Source organism: Lissotriton helveticus, chromosome 7, assembly GCF_964261635.1.
Source record: "Lissotriton helveticus chromosome 7, aLisHel1.1, whole genome shotgun sequence".
Classification (NCBI taxonomy): Eukaryota; Metazoa; Chordata; class Amphibia; order Caudata; family Salamandridae; genus Lissotriton; species Lissotriton helveticus.
In genome coordinates, this window is record NC_136068.1 from 239,509,161 (window position 1) to 239,520,005 (window position 10,845).

Here is a 10,845-nt window from a genome sequence, read left to right on the forward strand (position 1 = left end):
CAAATAAAATTGAGTGGTTTTCGATAATAAAGGATATCCTGGCTCAAATAGGAAACAAACCAATGAATAAGATTCAAGCCTGGTCTCTCTTCTTAGGCAAACTAAAGATGAAAATGAAAGTTCAGAGCATGAAGGACAAAAGACCCTGACCAATCGCTGAACTCCCGAAAGAGGTGCAAGATCTAAGAAGGGCCTTAAGAAGAACACAAAAGAAGTTACAATTAAATAACACAGAAGGACTACTATTGGAGACATTTCTCCTACAAAGAAAAGAATATAAAAAGAAGATCTGAGAATTCAAAAAAAGGAAAACTGAGAGCTTTTGGACTAAATTGCTATTCAGTATTAAGCATCCAAACTCAAATACATTTTGGAAGACAATAAATCAATTGACCAGACATCGAAACATCCTAACGTCGAATGTGCAGGAAACGGAATGGGTCAGCTTCCTTTCGCAAAAATTTAAACAAAACCTAACAAACGCTCCACAGAAACAATCAACATCGGAAAATCTGAAAAAACTGAACTCAGACGAAGTAAGCTGCTGTCAGTCCCCAATAATAGACCTACTCCAAACATCTACGCCAGTAGTAAATCATCTATTCAGCAGAGGAGATAGCAAATATAATCAAAAAGGGCAAAAGTAATGGGGCTCCAGGGCCAAATGGCATTCCCCAAGCGATCTGCAAACACGCCTCAGAATACTGGAGCTCTCATTTCGAGAACCTCTTTGCCGATGTACAGATTAATAATCAAGTACCGGACAGCTGGCAAGGCTCAATAATAATGCCCATACATAAAGGCGAGGAAAGAACAAACCCAATTAATTACAGATTCATTGCACTGCAGGACGTAGAAGCTAAATACTTTGCATCAGTACTTATGAAAGACCTGGTAAACTGGTCCGGGGAAAGAAACCTGATTCCAATTAACCAAACAGGATTCAGAGAAGGGATTGGAACAACCTCCAACATTTTATCTATTACAATGGTTGCTGAAAAATGCAAGCGTGAGAAACAGGACTTGCACCTGTGTTTCATAGACCTAAAAGCAGCCTTCGACAGCGTGGACCGGAATCTGCTGTGGGCAAAGTTAAAAGCATGGGAAATACCAGAGAGGATACTGAGGGGTTTGTTATTATTCTACACTGACACCTGGACTCAAGTAAAACTTGGGGAAGGTACCAGCCTATCGGGAAAAGTGTATACAACTATCGGTTTAAAACAGGGGTGCGTCCTGGCCCCACATTTATTTAATATTTTCATATCAGATCTCTCCGGAAAACTAGACAACATCAATACACACTCCCCGAAATTAGGCATGCTAAACCTTTCTCACCTCGCTTACGCAGACGACATTGTGCTATTGAGCTTAACTAAAGTTGGTTTGATGAGGCTCCTAACTGTACTTTCAGATGTCCTGTCTATAAACAAGTTGGAACTTAACTCATCTAAAACAAAAACAATGCTTCTTACTAATCGACAAGCCGCACATCATAACATCTGGCTAGAAGGTAAACAGCTGGAAAAAGTATCCTGTTATTAATACTTGGGATACTACATAGATGACAAGTTATCCTTAATAGATCAGAAAAATTATATGACTCAGAGAGCGGGGGCCTTAATATTCGCATTTAGCTCACTGGTAAAAAATCTAGAAGGGCCATCATTGAGGCCGCTCCTGACAGTTATCTCTAGCAAAGCACTGCCCACCTTATCATATGCCAGCGTCGATATGCACGGAAAAGATTCTGAAATTCTTAACAACCTAATAACAAAAATCTATAAAAAGGTTCTTCAACTTCCCAGTTCAGCCTCACCAACGCAAATGCGATTAGAATTTGGACTAATGAACGAATCACTGGGCAGACTTTATACTCATATAAAGGTGTGGTATCGAATCAAGCAAAGCGCTAGTGAAAACAACCTCAACAAATTTCTATGGCAGGAATTGGAAACGCAAAAAAAATCGCAGGCAACAAATTCTTGACCAGTGCACTGGAGGCAACATGTTCTTCTAACCTCTGGAATAAAAATTTGCCTTTCATATCATTCAAGCAGGCATTAAAAATAGAGCTGCCAAACTTTATTCGTTGCTAACAGATAAAGGTATTTTTTCTCATCGCTCCCATTCTTGGACTGTGATCAACAATTATAAAACTCTTAAACCGGCGGCGTACTTGGACAAAACGTTCTCTATTTACATTAAAAAACGACTTATGGCCTTGCGCTTTAACAAACTTCCAACCTTAGCCGACGAACCATCTTGGAGGCATATTGAGTCAAAAGAATGCCGTCTCGGTGGAAATGGAAAGGAAGATTTAATATTTAATCCATCTAATATGCCATTGCAAGAAGCTGCACTCTGTGCTTGTAACCTTTTTGAAGAAAGCGTTCGTGGATAGGAGAATAGGTACATGCAGAACTGCCATTATTGGGGGCCTGGACCCAACTGACCCCCAATTGAACTGTAGAATGATAAAGTTTCTGCAAGCTCATGAAAAACATTTGAAAGCAAGCGAGTCCATAATGAATTGATTTTATCAAGACCCTTTAGCTTTGTGGACTAAGTCAGCAGGACGTCTCTTATTTACATATGTAAACACCATTTAAGAATTGCTTTTTTAAGTTTTAGGAAAATTCACGAATATGAAAGTAATTTTACTGAAATTTTATTCTTACTGTTTTTCGTTGTTTCGGTTGTTTTATGCTAATATTTGCCAAATGCTGTAAAGAAAATTGTTGCAGTTTTTATTAACTATACAATCAAAGAAATATATACCTATATACCATACTCTGTGAGCTGGTACATCTCACCTGAGAAGATGAGGGGCGCCAGGGCAAACCTAAGCGAAATCCATGCACCGGGTCGTGTGAAGCTGGCTCCACCCCCAAGAGCCACAGCACGATAAGGGAGCCTCTCCTGTCCATAGGAAGGGCAGGGGAGAGGTGTAGTTTGAGAAACCCAAGCTGAGGTTACATGCTCCCTCGATCCATTATGGCTCGAAGGTGTCGGCGCAGACAGGTGATGAAGCCCAGGTGGGGCCGGTGGAGAAGGCCGTGATGGACCCTCAGTGAGATCTAAGCGCCAGCCTATATCGGAGAACCGAAGGCAGGTCACGAGGGCTGCAGGCATTGCAAGGCAAGAGGTGAGGCTAATCCTCTAGGTGGGATAGGCCTAACCTGTGCTGATCCCCTTCAGGAGCACCATGACTAGCCGGCCCGCCATCCCCATGGAGGTCCCAGAGGGGACTGCCGGGGTCATGGGCAGGTGCCCAGGAAGGTGGGGGGATGGTGTGCTGCAGGGTACCGATGAGCAGACCCTATAGGACACCGCAAAGTCTCCAGTAGTCAGGGCCAGCTTTGTCCACTGCCAAGCTGAGCTCCCAAGACTGGCTCTTTTTCTACAAAGGATCAAGCACAGTTTCATTTAGTGACTTTAGTAGTTCACCCGGGAAAAGGATTAAGAATAGTATTTGAGATGGCTTTTCAGCCGTCTCAAATAATTCTCCAATTTCTTACAATCACATAGCTCCTGATTTGCTGACATCAAACCAGAGAGAAAGCAAACCTCCTGCAAAGATTTTCTCAGATTGAAACATATCAAGTAACTGTTGTCTTTTTAGCACCACAATGACAGTCTAAAGAAAAGCATAAAGGAGCAATGGCATATTTAAATGTGAGCTAGTCTATCATCCCATAGCCAACATTTTCACTTAAGAGGGATACAACTCTCTCAGTCAGTATGTTGCACATTAGTACAGACATAAAATCTGAATAGACAGAATATAGGCATATGAGAAACAGGCTCCCTATGGCTCATATGCCATTTGGCAATTGAAGCACTTATATGAACGCTCATGCCAAAAAAGAGAAAGATGTAGGCTTATGTACACCCTGGTAAGAAATGCCATGAATCAATTGCAAGAGTGACTAAGTAATTTGTCAAAAGATATGTTCATTCAATTTAAGAAATATGTATGGCTACACTTAAAATCAAACTGAAGGGGGGCGCTAGCGAGTCCGAACCAAGATGGCTGCACAGTAGTGAAGGTCTGCTGGTCGGGGCCTCTATCCGGACATAATCCGGTATTTTTCCCAGCCATCCTGTGACTTGCTAAGTTGATTTCATACGCCTAGACCGCACTGAACAAGTAGATGCAAGTGCGGCGAGTATCCTGAATGTTTTCAACCACGAACGCCGATCTTTGATTACAGGCGAAAACATGGCGGTACCCACGTACTACTGACGGCCATCAAACCTAGTGAGGGGCCTACCTAACGGAGTGTTGACGGGACTCTATCAACTTGTAGCCCCACGGAAGGAAAATCACAGGAGTCCATCCTTGTGGCTTTGTTCTCAAACTTGATGTCCAGGAAAGTCTTCCTGGAGAAAGGTCATTTTCAAGGCTGGGGACATAGAACCAGTATGCACCGGCCAGCAGCCTATCTGGCCCTGTTCTCTTACCAAAAGAAGCCTACTGCAGCAGAAGTCTAAAAAAACAATAAGCAAATTTTCTCCATCTTTAGAAACCCTACAGGTAAATTAGAAATGGTTTCTTCTTCTCCCTCAAAAAATAACATGCATTCTGAAATAGATGCATGCAGATCCATACAAATAGACCTAAACTGGTTTTTAGTAGCCCTGCATGGTGACAGGCAGTCCTGACACATTGACATCCAAAGAAACAAGACAAACCAGATGCCTATATCTGTGAAACTATTCTCATGGAATATAAATGACTTTCATCATAAAAGTCATCACAATAAGGACTTCATAAACCTCCTAAAGGATTATCAAATTATACTGCAACAAAAAACATGGTCAACACGGCCATTTTCCATTGATGGGCTTGTATGCTATTTCAGCCCAGCACATAAAACAAGGAGATTTGGTCACCCAAAGGAGGGCCTGGCAACCTTTGTGGCAGTCACACTTACAATAGAAAATGACCTGGTGGAAGCAGGCAACAACAACATCACAATGGGTTAGCTGATGAAGAGGCATGACAAAATTGAGTGGCCCCTTTTAATAATCAATTTATATATTCACCAAGATCCAGGAAAGCCATGTAATTTATATTATCAAACATCCTACTAGACTGGTCTTCGTGATTCATTAAGCTAAAATGGTTACAGAAGCTTTCCTCTATCTCATTTCGGTTGTTAATGCACCATTTAGATTTATGGCTGTCTACTTCTTTTATATAGTTTTTTACTATGTCAATCCTCGCCTTTCAGGCTAGCAATGCCCCACTTCTCTTTCCATATTTAAAATGTCTAATGTTACCAGTTTCCCACTTCTTCCCTACTCTCCCTCCTGAGATAATCCTGATCTCCTGCTAGGTACCTTCCAGGTCCCACTTACGCTGCTTCAAAATATCCAGTTATGTAGAGCCCAGCATATCCTGCTGAATACCATCTATTCTATCTTCAATAGCTTTATAAGCTTCCTTCTGGGTCTTAATATGCCATCTTGATAGGGAGGCAATAACCCCATTTAGGTTTGTCTTGAATGTGTCCCAAGCTATCTCAGGAGATGCTGTTCCTCGACTTATATAAAAATATCCTCTGTTTTTTGCCCTAACCTGCTCCGCTATACTACCCTCTTTAAACACCTTGTGGTCTACAGTCCATCTTAAGCTCACCTGCTGATTTGGGACATCTATTGAGATATTTATTCAGGCATGATCAGAGATATGTACTGGACTGTGCATGACAGAGATGCGGTATCCACATAATAACGCAGCAACAAAATGAAAAACTAATCTTGAAAAATAACCATACTTTTTGGCGTGGAAAATATACTCTCTTTCTTCACACATGCTTGCCCTACATATGCCCTTACCCCCAAATTCTGCATCATATTTAGTGTTGGACTTGGCCCTCTCTGCAGGGTCAACCGTAAACCTTCTGCCTTCCCCCCTCCTGTTATCTGAACCTGTTTATGTTGGCTTTTTGGACTAAGTGCACTTTACCACTGCTAGCCAGTGCTAAAGTGCTTTGGGTGCACTCCTTATATCATGGTAAAATTGGCTTTCTTCCAATTGGCACATTAATTGACTTACAGGTCTATAGTGCAGTGGAACTACACATACCCAGCGCCTGTAAATGAAATGCTACTAGTGGGCCTACAGCCCTTATTGTGCTACCCATTTAAGGGGCCCCTTAAAACAGGTCTCATTGTAGCCTGTGTCTAGTTTTAAACTGCCAATTTGACCTGGAAAAATAAACTTTTTGCCAGGCCTAAACATTCCATTGTAATGCATGTAAGCCACCCCTAAAGTAGGGCCTAAATAGCCCGTAGAGCATGGGGCATTATATTTAAAAAGTTGCACATGTACTTTTACATTTTACATATCCTTGCAATTTTCCACTACTGTGAGGCCTACCTATGCCATAGGATAACATTGGGTTATCTTATTACATTTAATAAGTGCTAGTGTTTGAATGGTAACAGGTAAAAATATCATGTTTGGGCTCAAATGAATTGTAATTTAAAATCAACTAAAATGGTAAAGTTGGATTTTAAATTGCAATTTTGAAAATGCCACTTTAAAAAGAATTACTGAGTAAAAGAGCAGGGTTGGGCCAATTAACTGTCAGCAAGGCTAGGGCACTCTATAATATCAAACACACAGATGGCAGGACTGACCGTATTAGGTATATCACTGGCAACCCAAACTCAAAGCCACAGGCATCTTCGCAGCAGGCTGGAAATTTGCCCATCAAGTTTTCCTGCAAAGAAGAGCAGCAAGCATGGCAACTTTTTTGGCTCCGCAGAGCGCCCAAAGGGGGCCAAAAACCATGGATGAATATTTTAGGAGCGTAGATACAATGCTCAGTGCCATGTCCAATGCCATGCTTGACAACAATCACAGATAAAAGGACAGTGCACCTATGACAGGTGGTTATCAACAGACCTCCCTGGCTAGAGGGGATACACCTCCAACACCACCAACGTCCACAGGGGCCTTAGAGGCTGAACAGGGAGCAGATGAAGGTACAGCAGCAGCTCCGGCAATGGATGTGCACAACATGGACAACACCACAAAAGGTTATTTTTCCATTATTTGCCCAAGCCCACAGAGAAGCACAGAAGGCAATAGTGTGATAGAACTTTCCTCAGGTTTGATATCCATGCCTTTCATGGAGTATGAGTTATTCAGCGAGTCACTCTTAAAGATGTCGTGCTCCAGTCTATTCCAACTGACAGGCGACGGAGCACCTGTGACAAACCCACAAGTCAAAGCAGTAGTTTAGGCCGGTGACAACATCAAATTGGAATCTACCCAAACCAGCACTCAGAACCTAAGTGGATGGGAGGACGCATGTAGAAGCTGTCACAAGGAACGGGTACTCAAGGAAGAGCAACAGCAAGGACCGAGGCTGTCTTACAGGAGGGACATAATAGACAGGCCACCTGAAAGTAATGGATTCAGAACCAATCCAGAAGTAAAGGTTGAAAAGCAGCTACAACTGCAAATAACAAAACGCACAGGATACTACCTAGATGAATAAGCGTCAGGAAATAAGCATACTCGGTCGAGGACAAAGCAACAGATATTATCCAACAGAGTGCATGAAAAAATGGATGTGGCAAACAGAACTAGTAGCCCCAACACTGCCATCACTCCCAACACCGGCAATACTAACAATCGGCTCCGACGGTTATGACCGAAGAGAGCAACAGGACTAGGTGCAGTAATAACACAATTCTCATCAGCTCTACAAACAAAAACATCAAACCATTTTCAAGATGCAAGAAAAAAAGGCTGAGACAAGATAATCAATGATAAGGCAAACTAAAGCACTAAGGAGCTGGGAGCAATACCCTACGCTAGAAAAGAAAATCTCTAAGAATGAAGATTTATTTATTTATATTTTATTTATAGTATTTATAAAGCGCTCTGCAACCCTACGGGCATCCTGGCGCTGCATGAATATAGTTGGAACGCTGTGCATCCTGAGTAGAGGGTGGTCCTTTGTTTCTGGGCAGTTAAATTTTAGGGAAAAGCCATGTTTTTACTTTTTTTCCAAAGGCCATCAGTTCTTCTGTTTTCCTGATGGCAATAGGCAATCTATTCCACAGGCGGGTTGCCGCTATACTGAAGGCTCTGCCACCGTAAGTGGCTTTCCTGATCCTGGGTATACTGATGAGGTTAGTGGAGGAGGATCGAAGAGTCCGAGTGGGTTCATACCACTTGAATTTGTTTTGTAGCGGTAGGGGACCCATCCCATGCACTGCCTTAAAGACGGTGCATAGGGATTTGAAGAGGATTCTCTGGTGTGACATATAATCCTCCTCCCCTTCCTAAGCGCCTTGAAACCCTCTGGGTATGTAGTGCGCTATATAAATTGTATGACTTGACTTGACTTGACTTGGTGTACAGGCAGCCAGTGTAATTCCGCCAGTAGTGGAGGATCTTCGCCCTCGGGAAAGTGCCATTTTAGCTGCTGCCGCCTGGATGCTCTGAAGTCTGGAAATCAGGTAAGCAGGTGATTCCAGTAACAGAGCATTACAATAATCCAGGCGGCTGAGAATGGTGCTCCTCACTATGGTGGCTCTAACCTGTACTGGTAGAAGGGGGAGCAGCTTTCGAAGTCCTCGCATTAAAGCGAAGCAGCTGCTCACCTGCTTATTGACATTTGTCTCTAAACTCAAATTTTCATTGAAACTGCCTCCTAGGTTCCTAACTGATTTCACTGGGGATAGTGGCTCCCCTGGCTCCAGAGGCCAAAAGTCAGCGGGCAGGCTTCTAGTGATTCTACCTACGTTGCAATGCATTATTTCGTTTTTTTCACTATTGAACTGTAGTGAGTTCTTATTTAGCCAGGATGCCATTTCCATCATGCAAGTGTGGAAGGTCTCGAGTGAATATGCATGGGCACCATCAAGAGAGATCATCAGCTGCGTGTCATCCGCATTATTGATCACGCTAATGCCGTGAGCCTTGATGATGCCCATCAGGGGTTGCATGTACACATTAAAGAGTATCGGACTAATTGCAGACCCCTGTGGGACCCCATGTGGAACTATGGCGAACTCTGACTGATATGGATGTAGTGCTACTGCCTGCCACCTGTCCGTCAAATAAGAGCGGAACCAGTCGAGCGCAGCTCCCCCAACTCCAATGCTCTTCAGCCTTGTCAGCAGAATATCATGGCTCACCGTATCGAATGCGGCGGACAGGTCCAGCAAAATTAAGATTGCTGATTCTCCCCTGTCCGCCCTCATTCGCAGGTCGTCCAGAACCGTCAGTAAAGCTGACTCGGTTCCATGAGCTGGTCTGAAACCGAATTGCTTCTCTTCAAGGATGTTGTTAGTTTCCAGGAAGAGGCACAATGATCTGCTGACCAGCCGCTCCATGATCTTAACTGGGTATGGCAGGAGCGATATAGGTCGGTAGTTTTTATGGCAGTTGGGGTCCAAGTTTGATTTCTTCAATAGGGGGGTGACAACTGCCAATTTCCAATCTTTTGGTACAATACCTGTGTTAAGAGATTGATTACACAGTTGTCGAAGTACTGGAAAGAGTTTGTCCCTGAACTCCTTTACTATTTTGTGAGGTAGAGGGTCCAAAGGAGACCCCGATGTTATGTTAAGGGCTGTTTGTTCGAATTCTTGTTCTGTAGGAATCTCGAAATTCTCCAAGACAGCCTTTGGTGTGGGGTGTCGTATATTTCCCTCGTTCTTCTCCCCATTCTCGGTGTTGCTGTTATACTGCGCTAGAGGGGGGCATCCTTCATGCCCTTAATGATCTTAGTAATTTTTTCCTGGAAAAAGGACGCCAGACCGTCACATAGTTCCTGTGAGGGCTTGATTTGGCTATTAGCACATTCAGGATGGGACAGCTCTTTAACTATCCTAAAGATATCGCGTGATTTGTTGGAGCTATTTAAAATTAGGTCTGCATAAAAGTTTGCTTTGGCTATTGTGATCTCTTTTTTGTATTGCACAATTGTCTGCCTCCAGAGCAGTCTCTCCTGCTCTGAGTAATTTTTCCTCCAATGCCTCTCCGCCTTTTTACAGGCGTTTTTCAGCTTTTTCAGTGTATCCGAGTACCAGGGCGCGGAAGGGTTTCCTCTTTTTCTGATTGCCTTCAACGGTGCAATATAATCCAGTTTCCTAGTTATCTCATTGCATAGTAGGTGATAATTTGTGGTAATATCGTTTCCTGGATTGAACGAGTCCCCCACTTGAAGGAGGTCAGACTTCCCTTTCTCTTTCCTTTTTAGCAGACCCTTCCAGTCGCGGCTAATGAAGGTCCTGGTCTGTGTGATTGCTGGTCCTGAGTTAACCAAAGTATGGATGTTAAATAGTAGAAGATGGTGGTCCGACCACCCTACAGGTAGTGTTGTCCCCATGGTGATAAGATCCTCTGCAGCAAATATTAAATCCAACACGTTTCCTTCCTTATGTGTGCGGGTAGTTATCCACTGTTTCTAAATTAGTACAGGATTGTGTGATATTATGAAAGGCCGTGTCAAGTTGGCCATTAGCCCACAAGTTAAAGTCCCCCAGTACCAGCAGTCTGCTATGCGAGATTGACAGGTTATTAATGACAGTGATCAGTTCCTGCTGTTGCGTTGCGTTGATATGCCCCGGTGTCCTATAGCAGATTAGGCCCGTAAGGCAATGGCCTGAGTCATGTCTAATCGCGATCCCGAGAATTTCAGCACATGTGATCATATCAATATCCAGCGTTACAATATTTAAGTCTTCCCTGAAAATGATTCCTGTTCCTCCCCCTCGTCCCACGATCCTGGGTTTATGAATAATCTTGTATCCTACCGGACACGCCGGCCCCAGCTCTGACTCTAGCCCAGCAACCGTCCATGTTTC